A 22,457-nucleotide genomic window follows, 5' to 3' on the forward strand; every position below is an offset into this window, starting at 1 on the left:
TAGAGGCTCACAGCCATCCATCGAACTGAGTGCAGGGTCCCCAGTGAAGGAATTAGAGAAAAGTCCAAATCCTTTCTTAATCACATGAGCATCTTCAGAGAAAACAGGGATGGGCCCTGGGGTGATTGACTCTTCTACACAGCATCCTTTAGCTTGTCTCTCTATGATCTTCATATTCTCTTCCTATGCAGGCATGTTTGATCTTCTACAATTTTGTTTTCATTTGTCTGAGGTTGAAAAATACTACAGAGTTTTAGTATTCGATTTAAATTTTAAAAGGTATTTCTAGGTTTCAAGAAAGAGACTCTCCATGAGAAGCCAGCGATGTGTTTTGAACCTCTGATATCAGCTCAGAGTTCAATAGTCACTTAGTGATCTTTGATATTGAAAAATGGGCACATAGTAAAGATATCATCAGCAAGTATCTTCATCACTTCAAAAATAAATGAGAGACAAATCATTCAGACATCACAAAACATCTACATGCTGCATCCAAAACTTTGATTGTCACCAAAGTATTATTAGAGATAAAAGAGCTATCACATCAGGGTCTAGATCAGAGAGAGAGTAAGCCCATGGCAAGTGTGGGTAGGCAGACACATGTGCAATTTGAATTGTTGGTTAGGACTCTGTCCTCCTCCACCATCTGATTTTCTAAAGTGGGCAAAAGGCTGAGGCTTAGAGTTGAGAAGACTGAATCCAAGGAAGCAGAGAGCTATGACTAGTACAGTCAAGTTTGGTGGATGCTCTTAACACTCTCCTCCTTTACCACCCAAGCTTATCTCTGGGACCTGAAATGTCCAGTTCCTATGCAGTTGCCCCAGGGCTCCCTTAAATTCTAGGGACTTTGATGGGTATAACAGTAATAGGTGTGATGAAGCACCTACTTATTTCAGGTCCTGATCTACAGGAGTGGACCAAACAGGTAAGTCTGCAGCTGTTACAAGGTAACAAATTTAGAGTAAGAAAGACAAGAAGAGACCTACGACAGATTGTGTGGAGAAGGAAGATGGGGAGCGAGAGGCAAAGTGGTCATGGAAGATCTCCACAGAGGGTAACCTTTGACCAACAATCTGAAGAGGATGACAGTGGTGGATATCAAAGAAGGACCATGTAACAAAGGTCTTGGGGTAGAAACACATCTTGGTCCTTTACAGAACAACAGAGCCACTGTGGTACAAGAAAATGAGCCAAGAAGAGAAAATGAGGAGACAGGGTCAGAGACTTCGAGGAAGATTGAGTTTACAAGGTAAACACAGAGGACTCTAGCTTTCATTGAGTCACTGGAAAACATTACAGCCTGTGAGTAGAACCCAGCATGGCCTTCAAGTGGGGCAAACACGGGCAGAAGGTGCTCAGCAGAAGCCCAGCGCCACCATGTGGGAATAAAAAAGCATAGGAATTCCTGGCTGGTTGGGTGTGTGATGGCTAAGGGGTGAGGGGCTAGGGGTAGGTGTGGATAGAAAAGAAAGAAGTGGCTGTGGAGAGTTGCAGCCTGAATACCAGAAAGATGGTGTTTCCAACCCACAAGTGAATTCAGAAAATTAAATTTTGTCCCCTGGGCATCTTGCTAAGAAAAAGTCACTTATCCCTTAATGTTCAAATGTATTATACAAAGAAGCAGAAAGAATAACATGTAATACTGACTTTTAAATAGGAAATGTTTGTTTGTTTGTTTGTTTGTTAGGGGCTGGGTAGAGCACTGAAACAGGATCTCAGTCTACAGTGCACACTGGCATACAACTCACACTCATCTTACATCAGATTTCTAAGGGCTGAGATTGCAGTAGTGAAATACCACAGTAAGCTTGAAATTAACTTCTAAAGGGGAAAAAGCTGTCTTAGCTTAGAATACATGCCCAGTTTTGCATCCTCTGGAAACTCTATCCCAAGAAATCACTTTTGTAGGTTCAACCCTGAGTTTCCAAAATTAGCGATATCACAGAGTTCTCATTTCACAAGGTACCTGTGACTGCAAAGGTTTACTGATGTGTATTTGTTTGAGGGCACATATAAAGAGCAATTGTTTTGAAGCATATATATTTTTACACCTGAGAATGAAATCATTTTGTAAAAGAAGCTGGGGGTGAGTCAGTTCTCTCTCACCAATCCCAGCAAAGCAGGAGTCAGAAATGCTTTGATTTTGCCATGTGTTATTTTCTTTATGAAACGATAGGTTAGTCACATTCCCTTTTACCACCTAGTAAAGTTGACCTTTGATCTAGAAAATGAAACCTACACCTCTGACCTCGATGGGTCCCCCCATCGATCACCTGAAGCTAACACAGTTAATGGCTTGTGAAACATTCTCTAAGAGTATGGGAAAGTTATGGGGCATAATCAATACTGCTTCCACTATTTTCCTCTTGTTCCCTTGAAGATAACGTACACATTTCTTCTAACATACCAAACATTCTTCTTTCTGCAGGTGCTCAACTGACAGAGAGAGAGAATGCTTACCACAGTCAGGTTTTATGTGGCCGTAACTAACCATTCGATCAATAAGCAGCTTTCCAAGTGACCTGCTTATAGAAATGGCTCCTTGCACTGAGTTCTTCCCATTAGGCAGAGCTTCTGCCTCAGCCTGGGATTCTATGAATTGGATATAAACCCACAGGCGACTTAATTTCCAAATGGAGAGTGTGCAGTAGCTGGTGTCACCAGAGGCAATCTATAAAGCTCTGGTCCTATCACAAAAAAAAACTTGCAAAATGACCTAGTCAGAAAGCTAATGTTCCTTGTAGTACAGAGAATAGAGAAAATAATGAGCCAAGGCACCCATAAAACATTTTGATAAATACTGGTTTTACCAGGGTCAATCTCACCTGGATCAGGTTAACTGCATTATCTGTGGACAGTAACCAAATAGTGAGATGCTACTACATCCCTCTAAGCATGACAGACTACCTACCGGGTTGCAGCAACATTCTAGTTAGACGGGGTATTGGCCTTGGCTCTTCTCAAAGACTTCTCAATGTAAGCTTCTACAACATCCTTGGTACAGATCATTTCTGGTCATAGCCACCACGTATGACTTAGCCTGAAATTATTCTGAACAGACTGTCACACTACCAAGAACCAGATGAGGAAAAAGTCTTGGTATGTAATGTTTAGTAAACATTGATGACTTGACTATAGCCATTCTTTTCCAGGTGCCATAATATAAGCACCAACAAAAGTCACTGAAGGAAGGAAGGGTGTCTTTCAGCCCACAGTTCCAGAGAACAGTCTCTAACAATAGGGGAGGAATGGTGGCCAAAGCTTGAGACAAAGCAAAGAATAAATGGTGATTATTAGCTGGCTCTCTCCTTATAAAGTCCAGGTCCCCAGTCCATGGAATGGTGCCATTCACACTCAGAGTGGATCTTTCTACTTCAGTTAACCTAGTCCAGGAACTACCTCACAGACAGGCCCAGACGCTTGTCTTTCAGTGATTCTAGGTCCTGTCCAATGGTCATTAATATCGACGATCAAATCTCCTGATAGCTATAAGCAGCATTTGAAAATACTAAAGTAAATAGCTCTCTGTTACCTATACCCTGTCTTCTATACATCCTGTAGGCTTAGGATTTCACTGGTTGTTGAATTACATATTGATGAGATGGATTGTCCTCTACACCACAAGAATACTAGCCCATGGTGTTTACTATGGACACAAAAGTCTCTAGCTATTTTTAGTCGTTGTTGAAGATTCAGTCTTGGGCTGGGAATATGGTTCAATGTGTATAAGTGGTGCACAATCATGAGGACCAAAGTTCAAATCCTCAGAATCCACATAAAGGTCAAGGTTGGTCACGTGTGTCTACAACCCTGGGATGAGAGGAAAGGTAAAAGGGCCTCTGGAGCTTACTGGCCGCAAGAATGGAACAATCCAGTTTCAGTGAGAGAAACTATCTCTTCTCTGTTCGCTGCACACACACACACACACACACACACACACACACACACACACACACATTCATACAACACATAACCACACAACAGATTAGTCTTTACACAAAATACCATGGATTCACAGTATCCTGTTCTCAGGGTAGTCTCTCAGAGAGTTCCAAGTATCTTAACAAGGATTAAGTTACATAATTTTATTCACATCAAAGCTGTCCCTAAGCCTCTGTATTCTCTACATTGCCAAAGGAACTCCAACTTATTTACAAGGTACATGGGTTGATTCTCATACACCCAGAAATACTAAATACCGTGCACTAAAATAAACAGAACATCTGACCAACAGGCACCCCCAAATCAAGGGTTCCTCTAAACTTCTTCCAAGAGGCTACGTAAGCATGTTTGTCAATAGTGGCATGGTTGCTGTAGGAGAAACCAAGTGCTCTCTGATTGGATGTGAGATCCATTCTACAAAAGGAAACCCATCACTGTGAACCAGAACAAAAACTTACAGCTGGGAAACTCATAGGTCCTAGGAAGAATTAACTCTTGTTTAGCTAACTTAATATGTTGTCAAGTGCTTTCTCACTATGTTTGGCCCATAGCCAGTTGATGCTCTCATAGAAGTGTCTCTTTCCAGTGAACAACACTGAATATAGTCATGGCTGATCAAGATGCTTAGGATAAATGGTGGTTGAATGCTCAGCGCTAAACAAAATCTACATATGTCCCTTCTAAGACTCAGGGAACATCAGAAAGAACATAAGAGCTAAAGATATGGAGGAAGACTGTGAAATGCCATCTGGACAAGGCATAACCATTTATATTATGAACTCATAGCACAGCAGTTACCTGCACAGGTCTACACAAGACTGGCCATGTCAACAGTCAGTCTTGGATCATGGAGGGGCTCATGGGGCCTCTTCCCTGGTGAATTGTAGGCTTATTGACAGCATCTAGATTAGGGGAGTCCATGTCTTCAGTTGTACACTGACTGCTGAACCCATCAGGCTTCATGGAAACTTCCAAACTCATGGACACACAGACAGCTCTGGTTAGATTCAGTAGAGCATAAAACAAAACAAATAGACATAAATGGAGCTAAGAGACTTACAGGGAGAGTGGGGGTAACAAAACTGAGAGAGAGTTGAAAGCTATCAGAATACCTTACACACATGTGTGAAAATGTCAGGGAACAAATTTAATTACTAAAAATTAAAGATTAAAAATTTATGAGATTGCAAAAGTGTTACTCCCTAGTAAAGAACTCTGCATGGATACCTCAATAGTACCTAAACACACAGACAGACACACACACACAGACACACACACACAGACACACACACAGACACACACAGACACACACAGACAGACGCACATACACACAAGGATAGAAACACACACAGATACACACACAGAGAGACACACACAGACACACACACATGAAGACAGACACACACACAGACACAGACACACACACAAAGACAGACACACACAAAAACAGACACACACAAAAACAGACACACACAAACAGAGAGAGGGGGGGAGAGAGAAAGAGAGTGAGGGAGAGAGAGAGAGAGAGAGAGAGAGAGAGAGAGAGAGATGGAGGAATAAAGCATAAAGCATAATTTCTTCCTACACAAGCTTTAATCTTTTTGGAACATGCTGTGACTTCTTCAATTACCAGGAAGAGAAGTAGGTCTCATAGCAAGGTAATACCCAGGAGGGATGTTTTTCTCTTCAGAAACTAATGAAGACATTTACCCCCTTGAGGAGCAGTGGTGTGAAGAGAACTATCATTGCAGGGAATTTTTAAAGTATTTATGTTCTATTCTGAGCGAAGATGGTTTTCAATGTTGATATTACAGTGGTGATGCCCCACAAAGGTACCTTTTAGTGTTTATTCATATCTTCTCAAGCCACCCTAATGATGCTCTCTGTAGCCTTTCAGTTCAAAGGCCACTAACTCTACAGAGCACCTCATAATATTCAGGCTACAAGTTAAGTTTCTATGATTTTTACAAGGTTCTAGGACACCAGTGAGCTAAAATATAGGTTTTTTCCTTCTTCTCATTGTATTAAAAAGACAAGTAAATGCCATAAGCCAAGTGCTCCCACTCCACTGCTCATCCACCCTGGGGCATAACCATCGTAAAGCTGCTTACTGAGGACTCGGAGTCTAGTCCTCTGCCAAGCTGCTTTGTAAAGTAGGCGAGGTTGTCAAGAACAAATTATATTATCTACGGGAAAATCTGTAGTGTGACAGGCAGGCTTGCTGCAAAAGATGCCTTTTTCCTACTTCCTCGAGGAGTGAAGTATCCTAAGAATTATTCTCTCATTGTGGAAAGAGAGTGACAAGTGGTGGGGTGTTCCACCAGGCTCTCTAGGTTTTGTGAATAAGCCAGCAAGTGGCCTGAAAGGCGAGCTCACTTGTTCTCCTGTCTCTGGGCTTTCTGGCTCACCACAGCCTGTTAATTGGGTGTGTCCTGTTCTTGGTGTTTCCTGTATCTATGCAGAAGGCCCAGCCCAGGATGCCCAGCCCAGTGTGAATACAGCCGAAGGGTTGTGCTTTTCGAGGGAAAAGGTCCCTTTTAAGCCTTGGGTCAGTTACCAGCTCCAACCTATGTCCTCTAAGTTCAGGTTCTACAATCCTTCCTCTCCTCCAACCTCCTCCTTTTTAAAGTGACCATATTTGGGGGGTAAAACAGCTTTTAGCCATTTTGTTATACCCTTGGGAGAAATAAGAACCCATGAAGAATAGGACACCAAGACTTTATCCCTTCCCATCTAGGATATAGTATAGACAGGAAAAGCCACACGTATGTTTGAATGCATGATACACATCTGTTTACTGAAAAGCCACAGCTCAGTTTTGAGATTAACAGGCATGTTTTGGCATTTTAACATGCCTTTCTGTGTTCCCCAACTTTTCCACCACAGATGTCCATTTCCCTTATAATTAGACCAAGCTATCATTTAAAAAAAAAATCAATTAAGGAGTAGTCTGGCACAGGTAAGTTTTCTGTTCTCCATTACTGAGTCTACATGGAAATATTTATCACACTGTTGTGTAACTTTGTACGATACAACATATCTACTGACTCCAGACAGAGCATTGTTAACCAATTCCATCCAAGGATAGTTTGACAGATGAGAGTTTATGGGAATCAGCATTGTGAAGGGATTCCCTGCAGGATCACAAACACAAAAAAAAAAAAAAAAAAAAAAAAAAAAAAAAAAAAAAAAACCTCTCAAGAAGCTACAATACTCAAGAGCCTACCCCCAGCATGAGTGACATCTCACAAAAGCTCCACCCCTGGAGTTCATTGCAGGCAGCTCCACTGAAAATTCCTCCTTCCCCGCAACCCGGGCTTGGGGAGGAACCTTGTTGGTCCTTTGCGTTGTATGAGCCTCCAACCTCCCTCCCAGGAAGAATGTTTCCATCCAGAATCCATAGCACTCAACACACACCAACTGAGAGTCTTTCTGGCCACACCAGCTATCCTGCAAGCATGTACCATCTCCTGTGAGCCTACAGAATGATTACAATTCTTTCCTGTCTCCATGGGAGAAAACCAAGGCTGGCCTTTACTGTCATTTCCCAGTCACTGGTTGACATGTGAAAGAGCAGCCGATCCTCAGAGTTCTGGAGTACCATTTCAAACATTCAATGCTTACCATGGGCCAAGCGCTACTCTAAAGGTTTACATATCGTAATTCATCTCACCATGATGACAAGCCATAGCCAGGGAGTATCCCTGAAGCTTGAAGGTGGAGAGGCAGGTAAAGCGTCTTAACCAAAGTCACAGAATATGCAGTGGCCCTTAACAGGGTGACCGGCTCTCTCTGATGACCTTATCACATCTACCTAAAGGACACATAGCAGCAGTTATTTGCTTTAAAGAAATGCAAGAATTATGGACATCTTGTTTGCTCACTCTGAGTTGAAATGGTAATGGAGTAAGAGTGGTCAGTATGAAAATCTTCCACCACCATCAAAGCCATTGGCCAAACTAAATGTCCACGTGACACTTTAAAATTTCTATTGTCACAATACCACAGTCAGCAAAGACATGTGACTGGCCCTTCTTTTAGTTTTCAAATAACTTTGTTTTGAATTCATACAACCTTACCAGCATAAACCAATTCATACCCACACACTGTCCAGATGGTATTTTTCTAAATACTCCAAGCTTGAACCTAGAAAGTCTTACTAGAGTTCTCTGGAAAACTAAGAGATGGTACCAACTTTCTGAAATACTTTGTGTTTAATGATTTCAGAGGAAATCTCATCCAAGTTCATAGCAGCTGCTTCTAAAAAAAAAAGTTCCCACATCTAGTTATAATCTCCCAATAGTTCCATTAAGGGGAAAATGTGCAAGATTTGATTTTCAAGAGTTAAAAAAAAAAAAAAAAGCCTTGGTGGGTCATCTCTTCTAGGAATCCTTCCCCTGCAGACCATCACAGTTCATACTCTGAGGTACTTCATGCCCTTCCCTTGAAGTTCCAAACTTGGCAAATAACAGGCTAACAACCTCTCTGTTTTTAGAAAACAGAGAGCTTTCATGCCTCAGCTTCTGGCAAGGAATGCAATGCTTTCAGCCCACACAGCCCAGGGCAACCTCGGTGACAGAAGCCATCCCAGGCCACACTCGCCCTGCCTTACACGCCTTAGGATGGCATCATCAGGGCAGCACACAGTGGGAACTTATAGCGATCACTTGGTAACCACAGTGCTTCTGGAGGATTCCAAAACTCCCTTTCAGTTCCTCACCTTTGTTTACCTTCTAAAGGCTCCAAACATTGAGCAACTCTGCTCCTGTGCAAATGTGTGAAAAGAACCACACAGTTGGAGCTTCACAGATGAAGTGTCTGGGGAGAAACAATGAGAGGGCTTTGGGGTCTGGTTGGTTGCTTTTGCTTTGTTTTAAGACAGGGTCTTGCCATGTAGGCCAGGATGCCCAGAAACACAGGAGAGTCATCTTGACTCAGATTCCCAAGGCTGGGATCACAGGCACAGGCTTCATGCCCTTTTTATGGGTGTTTAATTCAGAGTTTGCTCCTCAATTTTCAACCAATAAGAAATCACATGACCTACAGACAGTGAGATCCAGTAATCCTGTCCTTTTTAGGTAAAAGTGGTTCTGACAGATAAACCCTAAGCTCTAGAACTACCCTCCCATGTCCATGTTTCTCCAGCAACAACTGTGTTTTCAAATTGTCTATGACCAACTGCTTGGCATGCAGAGAACTCATGTTTGGCATTGTTGGTCTCCCTTGAGCTCATGAATCCTATGAACGCACTGAGTGCCCAGTAGATGCCTGGTATTATGCCAGCACCTGAGACATAGTTGTCAGTGCAGGGACAGGAAAGATGGCTCAGCATCTTCAGAGCACTGGCTGCTCTTGCAGAGAGCCTGGGTTGAACTCCCAGCACAAACATGGCAGCTCACACCATCTCTAAGTCTAGCTTCAAGGGATCTGAAATCCCATCCAAGTCACTACAGGCAGCAGTCACATATGCGGTACACATAGCATACACACAAGCAAATATTCATACTCATAAAATAATAATAAATAAATTATCTCTTAAAATCAGTGTAAAGAGCTCACAGTTGTGTGGGAGGTAAACAAGCTCTTCAGGAGCACAAAGTGAGACACACAGATTCTGATGAGATACTAGAAGGCTTTAAAAGAACCAGGGTCCTCAACCCAATCAGGGCTGGTTACAGATACAAATGATGAGGAAGGGACATATAGGGTGGAGGAACAACACCAGCAAAGCTCAGAGGCACATGCAGGTGAACTGCCAGGGACACACAGATGGCAACCTTGTGTCTGCAGGAAAGGTGGGAGTAGGGGGAACCAAAGCCGAGAAAAGAAAGCTGTTAACTCCTCCCACTTAGGATTCCAGACTTTACTCTGAGCCATCCGGTGATTTGAAGCAAGGAAACCGTGATTGGATTGATGTTGGAGAAAGACTACTCTCTCAGCGGCGTGAATAGATGAGCAGGGAAGGAGCTGGAGTGGGAGCCAAAGTAAAATCAGGGCATCTGCAGTCTTAGCCACCTTCCTGCGGAGATCTGAAAATGTGTCTCGAATGGAGTCTTCAACTTTCCATGCAAGGATAACAACCTACCGAAAATTATAGCATCTGTAGCCACCAATTTAAACTCCATTATTAGAAACATCCAGGGCAAAGTGTATTACCATTTCCAACAAAGAGGTTGCCATTGATACAGGAGACAGGGCAGGGAGCTCATTGATGGCAGATGCTCCAGGTTGTAGTCATAACGTACAAACAGCAGTGTTTACTGTTTAATCAGAATGAATACTCTTCACTTTGTGTTAGGAATTACACTCCCCCTCCTCTGAAAGTGTCCCCACAATGCTACTATTCTTGGTGATTCTGCTGACTCACATGAGATGGGTCTCTAGTTCAAGTACTTAAATATCACCCTGCCTGACCTATTTGTCTTTGTTTTTTGTATTTAGGCAATTAAAATTAATCAGTGATAACATGGGAATATCATGCTTTCTCTTTCCACCTTCCTGTAATATGTACATGTAATCATCTCTTTGGCTATGTTTCCACATGCATGCCTATAGTTTTCAGGTAGTAGTGACATTCATGCTCCTTTAAGCCCCTGTATCATTTTCTCCTGGGAAACCCCCTGTATTGGTCAAGGCTCTCCAGAGAAACACAATCCTTCATCTACATGCAAATACATAAGACATTATATGAAACTCAGCTCATGTGATGGTAGAGGATAGGAGGTCCCACAGCATGTCATCATAGCTAGACACATTACACACCCAGCAGTATGATGCAGCTCAAGTCCAAAGGTTTTTGACCTATGGGAATCAACAGTCTACAACTCAGAGGCTAGAGAGCCCAGGGTGAGACTTTCCTATTTCTGAGAGTGAGAGAAGATGACTTCTGACTTCTCCAGTTCAATCAGAGCACAGTCAACCATTCTCCACCTTGCAACAGAACATGACTATAACAACTCAAGCTATTTGGGTGTTACCTTCCTAGGCACAAGAAGCACCTTCACAGGCACCCTAGCAACAGTATCTGAGCATCCCTTGGCTAAGACAAATGGTGTATGTTAACCATCCCAACCCCCACTCTCCTCTCCCTTGCTCTGGATGAAAGTGGTTTGACTAAAGTGCCCCCTGCCAGCTGCTGCCAGTTTGAAGAGGTAACATTGATCAATTACGGTCAGTCTGAGATTGCCAGAGACACTGGGACAGAAGCAGTCTCTCCTCCAGGAGAACCCACAGCATCAGCATGGGCTGTTCACAGCTGTGTGGTGCCCGAGAATGAAGATCATTTGTGAAAGAATAAAATTCAGAGGTGAGGTAAAAAGAGGGCTGTGTAACATCTCTTGAGTACTTGGACTTGGCCATCCAACAGTAGCCTCTGACTTCATGGGTCAATACCCTTGCTTTGTCCTCCTGAGCAAGGGATGATTAGGGTTTCCATCCCAGGCAGCAGCATTTCTGAGTCTCAGAATCTAGAACCAAGAAGGGGAAGGAGAGAACTCACAATTATTCTTGGACTTCAGAATCATTAGCCTGGCCACACTCCTTCTACAAGGGCATGACCTTTCCCCAAACCATTGTCAACATCTTCTCCACTGCTCATCCATTCACATCTGCTAGTACCCCCTGTCCTCAAAAGAATATAGTAATAATAATAATAATAATAATAATAATAATAATAATAATAAAAATAATAATAAAAAATGTCATCACTTGCTCTCAGACACGGGAGACTCTTGCCTTTGGATCTCTAGTCCCTGGGTTGTAGACTGTTGACTCCCATTGGTCTTAAACCTCCAGGGTTGAATTGCATCACATTGCTGGGTGTACTGTGTGCCCATCTCATTGATGGCATGCTGTGGGACCTCCTACATGTTCATGTGTGTACATCATCACATGAACAGTCTATTGTCATCATTATTATTACTGTATAGTCTGTATATATGTGCATTTGCGTGTATTGTATACATGTAGACACGTGTGTGTGCACATGTGCGTATGTGTGTGTGTGTGTGTGTGTGTGTGTTTGTGTGTGTGTGTGTGTTTCTCTGACCTCTCAAGATGGATCACCAAGGTGATTGCTTCTGAAAAATGACATCCAAGGTTTTCTTCCAGTCCACACACACATATTTACACATACACAAGCATGCACATGCACACGCACATGCACATGCACATACATACACACAAGAGAGAAACACACATATATACACATGCACACACATGTGAGCTACTATTATGGACTCCAGACTGTTCTGCCACCTTGCCTGAGACCCCCACACAACCAGACTGGGAGCTTGAGTCATGACCTGGGTATGTGGCTTTTTCTCACTCCTAAACCTGTTTTGAAGATTTTACATGGAAGGTGATATCTCTAATGAATGAAGCTGAGAGGCCTTCATCCTCTGAAGAGAGACACTGCCCTTCTAAACCACTTTAGGATTCTTCTTGTCTAATGGTTTGGAAAGAGCTTGAACCCCTCAAAAGCAAACTTGAGGACACAATTACACTGTTTCTTGACTCTTCTAATCAGTAGATTTTTTTTTAATCCCTGACATAGAGACATAAGTGCGTATGCACCAAAGCTATATTTGTTTCCAGACATTCTCTTGAGGGGAAAAAAAAAAGGTACTTCAAAAGATATATAACAACCCCTGCTTTGACATAAGGCCTTAATTTAATATTACTAATTATGGGATTGCATCTCAAATCCAATGAATACATTTAGCTCTCCGTATTGGAGATAAAATCATTTAACATGATTTGACAAGTCTATGCCTCAGCAACTAATTAATTTTGTTACAACCCACCAATCAATATGCACAGACTAATGCTAACTGGTGATGACATCCTGCCTCCACTGCTATCGATGTGCTCTGCACAGAAATTTCTAGAAGAGATTTCTGCTAATGGTTGTTCTCAGAGAAAGGGCCAAATGCCACAGGATGATAGCAAACTTGAGACTCGACCTCTGTCCACACCTTTGCTTTGCTAATTATATTTTTCCCAGCTTATTTCTGACAGCCTCTACCCTGTGTGCTTCAGTTGTCTAAACCTTTACTTATAACATCAGCTTTGTGCATTTCCCTATAGCATAACTCAGAGGGAATAGAGTAAGAAGCATTCCTAACACTCAGTCAGGAAGCCTGGGAGTCAAGAGGTAAGTAACATGAGGACATGCCACAGGAAGGAAAGGGAGCCTTCCACTGAGAAGCCAGCAACCACTCAGAGCAGAAAGTTGAGATGGCAGGACAATGTGATAGCTTTGGAAAACCCAACAGCCACATGCAAACTGGCAGAGTGTCTTTTTGTCTTACCAAGTAGTGAGACTCACAGGATGGCCATAAACATGGCATTCTGGGTACCACAGGAAGAGGACCAGGAGTCACAGCTTCTATATATAGACTCAAGGAAGTACACACAAGGGGCTCTTCAAGCCGTCACAACTTCTGAATTGTAGACTGTTGGGTTTAGAGACATTTCCGCCATTCACAGGATCACAAGGACACAAGCTGGAGACACAGGTTTATTCTATCTCTGGAGTCTGTTCTAAGTGTCAGTCTCACTTGGGTCCTTCTAGGCAGGGACAATGTTTGTATTCCTTTATAACCTGAACCTCTTGCTATCTGCTTCCCATCTTCAGCACTAGGATCCCCAACTCAGCTCATAGTGCAAGACTTAAAAGGTCTTAGTAATATACATCTTGTCAATCTTCTCAAAGATGAAAAGCACTACAAATTTGTTTTTACTTTCCAGATGTGGCAGGAAAAATTGAAGAAAATGAAGTGGAAAAAAAATGATAGAGCCAGAAGATCAGAGAGTTTTCTGTGAGGCTGTATATCCTCGTAACAACAAAACTATCCCTATAACATGTTGACAACATGACTACTCAAATGGAAGTTAAACTAGAAAGACACTAATGAATGAGACAAACAAAATGGGCAACAACAGCCCACGTGTCCTCATATCTTCAAAAGATGCTAAGGAGAAGGTAAAGCTGTCAGCAAAAGGTGTTCCTCCTTAGGGAAGATCACACCAATGAACTGTCCAGGTTGAAAAGATGAGCCCAGAAAACCTTCATATATGTAATGTTATATGTAGTCCATGAGACATATTTTTTAATGCATGTGCTTGTGTGTGTGTTTGATTTTGTGTGTGTGTAGGTGCGTAAATATATAAGTTCATAGAAACAAATCAATGGAAGAAGAGGCAATGAATTTGAAAGAGAACATGGACAAGATTTTTTGGTGGGGGGGCTTGAAATAAGTAAATGTAAGGGACAATGATGTATCTAAAATTCAGGCTCACAAACAAACACAGAGGAATAAAAGAAAAGAGGAAGCTGGCCAAAATATCATCTACAGCTAACTTTGAAAGGACAATGGAATCAGTTATGTACTGCCTAGAAGAGTACAATATCTAAAAGACCCTAGAACAATACAATATCTAAAAGACCCTAGAACAGTACAATATCTAAAAGACCCTGGAATGGAGGAAACCTCACATGGAAAGTCTACTTAAAACGTGATAGAAATAAAAATAAACTGTACCTCATAAAAAAATAAAATAAAGTAAACCAGTAAAGAGTTGAGCTATTACATACTGTTAGTTCACTAATTCAGTCTGTGGCCACCTAGCCTAGAAAATAGTTACAATGTTTGCACACCAGAAATGCCTAGAATTTTAAAAAACCTAACAGAAATTTTACCATGAAAGGTTATCTTAAATGTCAATCATCAAGTAAATTTACTACAAAATACTTTGTCTTAAATGCCTATCATCAAGTAAAACACTGAATTAGACCCCATCTTTGAAGGATGACTTCTGTGAAGATTCAGGGGTCAGGGCTACAAACATTCAATGAAGACTCCAGGAATCTTGACAGTTACATTGAAATCTGCTTCACCTTTCCTCCATTGCATAGCATTCAAGGCCCAGGCAGTAAACCTTTCCATAACTCCACAGTGACCCAAACTTGGCCACTAAGACTATCCCAGGTCCTCAGAGGAGCACGAGGCATAGGCTGAGATAGAAGAGGGACATCCTCTTTATACAGCAGTTGATATTGGTAGGACATAAATTCACAGTGATGTGGCCTCCTCAGAAACCACAAAGACATACCTGGAAATTGGGGTAACACAGGAGAAATCTGGCTTTGCAGGTTTGCTCCTTTACATCCAAGGGCATAGGATCCAGCTGAACCCCTCATTTCCTTACCATGCAAGGCAATGAATTCTCATACCATCCCATGAAATGAGCTGAGATTCTCCTATTTACACTACAATTACCCCACATTCTGAGTTTATACTTCCATATGCAAAACAATGCCTACAAAGTATAACCACAAGCAGGAAAGAGAGAAATCTGGAGGGAGGCCACCTCACATACTCTGCAAGAAAAACATCTCAATAGATACTTAGAAAAGAAAATCAATACTGAGAGAGGGGACATAAACCTACATGATTTAAATGTAGAGAAAAGAAAAGATAAAGTTTGCAAAAATGAATCTAATGTGCAAAGTGAATATTTGGTGGTAGATTCCTGTACATGACCTAGTAGCAGAGCAAAGGAAAATGCTGGTCTTAAGAGCATCCTCTGAGCATTGAAAGGCCCCGTGGGAAAGCCATCTGATATTTAACACATGACTACTAAGGGATTGGTCCATTTCTTTATGAGGTAAGAACTTTAAAGAAGTTGAAAGCTGAGCCGGGTGGTGGTGGCTCACACCTTTAATCCCAGCACTTGGGAGGCAGAGGCAGGCGGATTTCTGAGTTCAAGGCCAGCCTGGTCTTCAGAGTGCATTCCAGGACAGCCAGAGCTACACAGAGAAACCCTGTCTTGGGGAAAAAAAAAAAAAAAGAAAGGAAGTTGCAAGCTCATGTGTGTCCTTTTCCTAACAGAAGCTCAGACAGGGCCAAACCTTCACCAGCAGCACCAGTTCTTCCTAGTTTCATTGTTATGAGAAATGAATGACAAAGCAAATAATCTGTTCTGGTATTCATTTGTGCCAACACAGCATAGTCCCCAAAAAAGCAAGAGTTTAAATGAAAATACCAACAGACATAAACAATGAAGGAGACCTGCAGAAATTTTCAGTGTAGGGCTGGCGAGATGGCTCAGTGGGTAAGAGCACTACCTGCTCTTCTGAAGGTCTTGAGTTCAGATCCCAGCAACCACATGGTGGCTCACAACCACCCATAATAAAATCTGACGCCCTCTTCTGGTGCATCTAAAGACAGCTACAGTGAATTACTTCGGAGTGAGTGGGCCCGGAGCAAGCGGGGCCAGAGCAAGCGGGGCCCGGCAGAGGTCCTGAGTTCAATTACTAACAGCAACATACATGATAGCTCATGGCCATTTGTAGAACTACAGTGTACTCATACACATAAAATAAATAAAAAAATAAATCTTTAAGAAATGTTCAGTGTATAAAAATTAGCCAGATCAGCAGGTGGCCTTCATGACATAGACCCCTCCACACTTACATAGTCTATTCAGCTGTGTTGCAACTCACTCTAACATAACCTATGCCACGGACTCTCCTTGATCAATCTTGAGTCAAGTTCCTCTGAGCTCTTTGTGCCCAGACATGACCTTTGACTTATTTCTCTGTCCTTGAGACTCTAGTTTAAGCAAGCCTCCTGATGAAGTTACTTTAGTGAAATTCCACAGCCTCTGGGTCAGGTAACAGGCAGAATTCCTGTTCACTCCCCACCCTTTTCCTGGGACCATGCCCTTCAGCAGAGCCCTAACAGAGATCAGCTACATGCAGAAACAGCACTAGATCTCCCATTGTTCCTCCATGTAGCACTTATATAGGACTTTTAAAATACTTGCTTTAGTGCACGTACATGTGTGTGTGAATGCACGCACACACACACAAACACAAGAATCTTAAAAAATTAAGCATAACTGGTGTGCTGCTGCTTCAGGTCGTACTTAGACATGCTAACATGGAAGAGGAATCTTGTGAGGCCCCACTAATAGAAACAAAGCTACAGCCAAGTGAGGAATGGGAGAAATATATTGAGTGGAAGAAATATCCCTTCTTGGAGTGAGTCCTTGAATAAGCTATCCAATAGTAAGAGATCAGTTCTAAAATCATATATATAAAGACATAGATAGAAACCAGATAGATAGATGGATAGATAGATAGATAGATAGAGAGAGAGAGAGAAAGATAGATAGATATGTTATTAAAGGGAAAAAGACCACCAAAGGAAGCTAATGAAGGCAGGGTACAAGAGAGAAATTAGAGATAGGAAAGGGAAGAGAGATAAATAATATCAATATATTGTAATTTTTCTAATATTTTATTTATTGTTTAAAATTCTATATCATGCACCCTGATCACATTTAATTCTCAGTCTTCCCTCCCACTCAAAAGAGAAAGGAAGAGGAAGAGGAGAAAGAGGAGGAAGGAGAGGAAGAAAAGGAAGAAGAGGAGGAGGAAGAAAGAGAGAAAAAGGAAAGAAAGAAAGAAAGAAAGAAAGAAAGAAAGAAAGAAAGAAAGAAAGAAAGAAAGAAAGGAAGAGAGGGAGGGAAGGAAAGAAAGAAAGAAAGAAAGAAAGAAAGAAAGAAAGAAAGAAAAAAGAAAGAAAGAAGAGAGGAAGAGAGGAAGGAAGAAAGGAAGGAAGGAAGGAAGGGAGGAAGGAAGAAAGGGAAGGAGGGAGGAAGGAAGGAAGGGAGGGAGGGAGGAAGGAAGGAAGGAAGGAAGGGAGGAAGGAAGGAAGGGAGGAAGAAAGGAAGGGAAGGAGGGAGGAAGGAAGGAAGGAAGGAAGGAAGGAAGGAAGGAAGAAAGAAAGAAAGGGAAGGAAGAGTCCAATTCCTGTTGTCCATATAGTCTGGAGCATGGTCAAACTCCCAATGGCCATCCCCTTAAAGAAAACTGAGTATTTTTCCCCCACAAGAAGCCATCAATTATAGAGAACTACACTTCAACATCCTTATCACAATCTTTAAGAGATCTCTTTGATAGCTTCCTTTCTAGGCTGTTACTTTCAGGACGGGATTAGGTTGGAAGTAGGGATGGTCACAGAAGACTTCTGTGTTCCTCTTTTTCAAGTGCATGTCTACAGTCATTGATACCACTGCAAAAGTATCTTCTTTGTCCTTTACATCAGTGGGAGCAGAGATCATGCGCTTCTACATGGTTCTAGTGACAGTACTAATTATGAACATCCACATGGTCTCCAGCATCACCATGTGCCAAGGAACTCCCACATGGTCTCTGGTAGCAGTACAGACCATGAACATCAACTTGATCCTCTCCCAAAGTATGGGCCATGGTCATCATCATAGCTTCCAGCAGTAGCACAGGCCATATACATCAACATGGCCTTTGGGGTAACATGGACCACAGACACCATCATATCCTTCAGCAGCAGCAGAGTCCATGGACATCAACATGGCCCCAGGTGGCAACATAGACCACTGACATCTCCACAGCCATAGGTGGTAACACAGGCCACAAGCATCAACATATCCCCCAGCCACATCAAGACCGTGGACACAGATATAACCCCCAGTGGAAGCAGGAACCACAGACATCGACATGGCTTCAGGCAGCAACATAGACCACTAGCATCCACTTGGACCTCAGACTTTACCATGACCTGGGGAAGCAGCACAGACTACAGACGCTAATATGACCTCCAGGGAAAGTACTGACCATGGAGGATATCTGAGGAGGTCCAATCCAGAAAAGGAATTATTCTCTATTTTGTCATTGTCCAGAGCCAGCATGATCATGCAGCTGAGCATCTCGTTCAGAATCTGAGTCTTTGAAAACTCCAGGCTGCTGCACACCACCCTGCTGACCCTACTGGGCAACACCATGCACCTCCATCAATCACAGCCTTCATTCTCACCTGTCAGTGCTGTCACATCTCTAGCTCCACCTCCAGCGTACATGCTCGCTCCATTCCTCAATCTTTCCCACCTCTCCATCATATCCTTTGTCCTTTGTAGTAGCATTGGAAACTGCAGTGTGTCATACAGTATTTTTTTTTGGCCCCAAACAGCTTTACAGGCAAATATTCATTGCAATGAGTCATTGTTCTGCTTCAAGGTTTCTGTTTCTGACAAACCATAAATACTGGACCATCACTGAGATTTGTCTCAGATATCCTGCCGTGACCCAGAGTCATGGTGATCATGCATGCAGCTAGACAAAACAACCAGGAGAAGGTTCCGTGCAAGTTCCAGGCTGCTGTACACCTCCCTGCCTTCAGTGTTGTTGGCTGCCTCGAGGCTTACCAAGCTCCTCCACCTTTGTGCCTGTAGTTTGCAGTTAGCACCACTGCCTTACACTATCCATCTCTCAGTGTGGAAGCAGTGTAGGCTGCAGCCACAATGGTTCCGTGCTGGGAATTGAACAGTGGCCCTAGGATGGTTCCCACTCAGTAATGACCTCTGGTTCTACAGAAGCAGCTCCTTCACATGCTCCATCAACTCATTGATGGAGTAGATGCTGGAGTGGACACTGTCAGGAAGCACAAAAAGGACAGGCACTTGGGCCAAGCTATAAAGCATCGAGGTCCTCCCCCAGGAATTCACTTTTTCCAGAAAAGTTCCACCTCTTAAAAGTTTCACAACCTTATAAAATAGTGTCACTAGCTAGGGACCAAATGTTCACCCACATGAGCCTAGGTGGGACATTGCACACTCAATCCATACCCACTGTACTTTCAAGAGAATAGCTAGAACTGAAGATAAGCAAGCCCTCTGATGCTTAGCCACCAAATGCCTGTATGTCCTACACTTAAACTGTCTCCCCAAGAGAAATAGACTTACTGCAACCTATGGAATGACTTTCCATAGTGGGTGTGGTGATAGTTTGACCATCAAAGATTCCATTGATAAAAGCATCCCTCCACACCCTCATATGTATGTTCAAAACAGTTTGACCATCAGAGATTCCATTGATAAAAGCATCCCTCCACACCCTCATATGTATGTTCAAAACATCTCCTAGTATGATGGGCACAGTATATAAGCATGTCCCATGATGCTTTATCCCTTTATCCCGGCTAACACACACACACACACAGAGAGAGAGAGAGAGAGAGAGAGAGAGAGAGAGAGAGGGACAGGGACAGGGACAGGGACAGGGACAGGGACAGGGACAGGGAGAGAGAGGCCGGTAGTTTTTTTTAAATAATAAGCAAATGAGCTTATAAAACAGAAAACTAAATTCTATATCTATCTGATTTCCACTCCCATTTTTAACCAGGGGTTTCATATCATCTTCCCTAGCCATTATCATTTTACAGTGGCTCTAAGATTCTGGACATGTAAAACAACAACACATAACTCCATATAGAAGGCACATCCAGTTGAACACTCGAAGACAGTCTGTCATACCTAACCCCTGGTGGTTCAGGGTTCACCAGCAGAGAACAGGTGGGAAGACTGTAAGAGTTAGGGTTTTCAAAGGACTGTGAAGAGCCAGAGACGCCTTCAGGAAATATGCTTTGCACATTTACTGTAAACAAAGTCCTGTGTGAATGCATTTTGCTAACATGGCCACAGCCATGGTAAGGACCAAAGTTTCAGCATAATGGGAATGGCAAGGCCTTCCCCAGGTAAGCCTCAGAAGGATAGCAAAGAAAGACTCCTCTGGTTTAAGTGCATGTTGACAGTGTGTGTAGCATTCTTGCTATACTATTCACCTACACACTGATCCTCCCATGATTAGCTAAACCTGCCTCCTTGTTCAACTGTGTGCAACAAGCCACCTCCCTATATAATAAATACACTGAGCTTCTGGATGCTGAGGCTCTCCATCAGAGCCCAATCTACCCCATGCCAGCTCTTCTGTGTCTGTGTTGTTTCTTCATTCCCTTGCCATCCAATTAGGGGAATCCCTAGAGGCATGCAAGGACTCAGGTAAGACTGGTGTCACACAGTGTTGCCTGGACATAACAGGGCCATTGCACACATAAGATCATACCAGCTATGGCTTCATGCTCAAAACCTGAACAAAGTCAAGCCAGCCCAAATCCCACCATGGATGGGGAAGGAGCTCTCAACACCTACCTACTCCTGGCTGAAGAGCTGTTGGCTTTGGGTGGCTCCTGGGATCAAGAGAGTTTTCTTCAGGAATGAGGCCTCTAAGAGGCTGCCCATGTTCTAGAGGATGTCCCTAAACTTGTGCACATACCAGCAACATCAGGCAAACTCTAATTAAATAAAAGTTTTCTTGAATTTGGAGATCAGATGGCAAAGATCCAGGAAGAGCTGAAGGGGAAGGACTGGGAATGGGTTTGATCAAAATAAATTATATAAATGCATAAAATTATCAATATATATATGTGTGTGTGAGAATGAACAAACACACACACATATATATGTACATATACATGTACATATATACATATATGTATATATATACATACATACATATGTTTTTAAAACTTTACACACACATAATCATAAGTTAAAAGAACGAATAACTATAGGGTGATTTTTCTAGCTAAGCAGCTTGGCAGTACAAGTTCCCTGCTTAGGAACAAGAGGTGGCTTCTAATCCATCCACCCCTTATGGAGAAGCCTGCAGTGTCTGCACAGAGTCAGCTACACCATCAGATGAACTCCCTCCCTATGAGGCAGACACATACACATAAAAAGATATGCTTTTCTAGGGGCTTGTCTCCACCCAATATGGTAACCAACCTAGGCCTAAATCAAAACAGGGTGCAAAAATAACAGGTAAGACATAAGTACTACAGGAGCTAAGCTGTTTGCCAAGTTAGACAATCCACATGACAGTGGCAGTTAGGAACAATTTGATTAAAAGTCTGCTGAAGGAAGATGTTCCAGCTCACTGGTACTTCACTTTCTAGATGTTTGAATAAGCCCCAGAGAAGCAGAAATCAGTGCCACATTATGCATACCAGGAGAAGTTATGCATATGAGTCGCTACCCTGACAGCCAGTTGCTGCCCATCATTAGCCAATTTACTTATCTTTCCTCACCTGCCACTGGTATGCTGTGCAGTGTGTTTTATCAATGACATATCTGTGTGCTTTATATGCCTTTGCCTCATGCTCTGGTCTTCCTGAAGACCCCCTACTTAGTAATGGCACGAACATATATGCCTGTTTGCATAACACAGCTTCAGCCAATCACAGCAAAATGGCAGGCCAGCAGGCCTACATTCATTCCTGTTGCTGTTACAAAAAACAACTTAGGGGAAGAAGGACCATATTTATTCTTACAGTTTCAGGTTACTATCTATCACTGTGGGAAAGTCAACCCAGGAACTTCAAACAGCTGATCACATGACATCCATAATCAAGAATAGAGAGAAATGAATGCATGCATGATCATTTGTTTGCTTACTTACTAGTCAGCTCATGTAGTTCAGGAAACCTCTGCCTAGGGAATGGTACCACCCATAGTTGGCTGGGCCATCCCACGCCAATCAACTTAAGGCCTATATAGACATGCCCACAGTTCTCACTGAGACTTCCCAGGTAATTCTAGGTTGCCAGGTTGCCAGTGTTAACCATCACTCA

At 42.6% G+C, this 22,457-nt stretch overlaps 1 long non-coding RNA gene across 1 annotated transcript; it reads right to left on the reverse strand.

Moving 5' to 3' along the window:
* Positions 1–11,249: 11,249 nt before the first annotated feature.
* On the reverse strand, positions 11,250–22,389 carry LOC116071191. The gene is made up of 2 exons (XR_004110755.1): positions 22,286–22,389; positions 11,250–11,408 (listed from the first exon to the last, which is right to left on the reverse strand). It is a non-coding gene; the product is annotated as an uncharacterized LOC116071191 (long non-coding RNA).
* Between the last annotated feature and the right edge of the window lie 68 nt (positions 22,390–22,457).

Source organism: Mastomys coucha, unplaced genomic scaffold, assembly GCF_008632895.1.
Source record: "Mastomys coucha isolate ucsf_1 unplaced genomic scaffold, UCSF_Mcou_1 pScaffold22, whole genome shotgun sequence".
Lineage (NCBI taxonomy): Eukaryota > Metazoa > Chordata > Mammalia > Rodentia > Muridae > Mastomys > Mastomys coucha.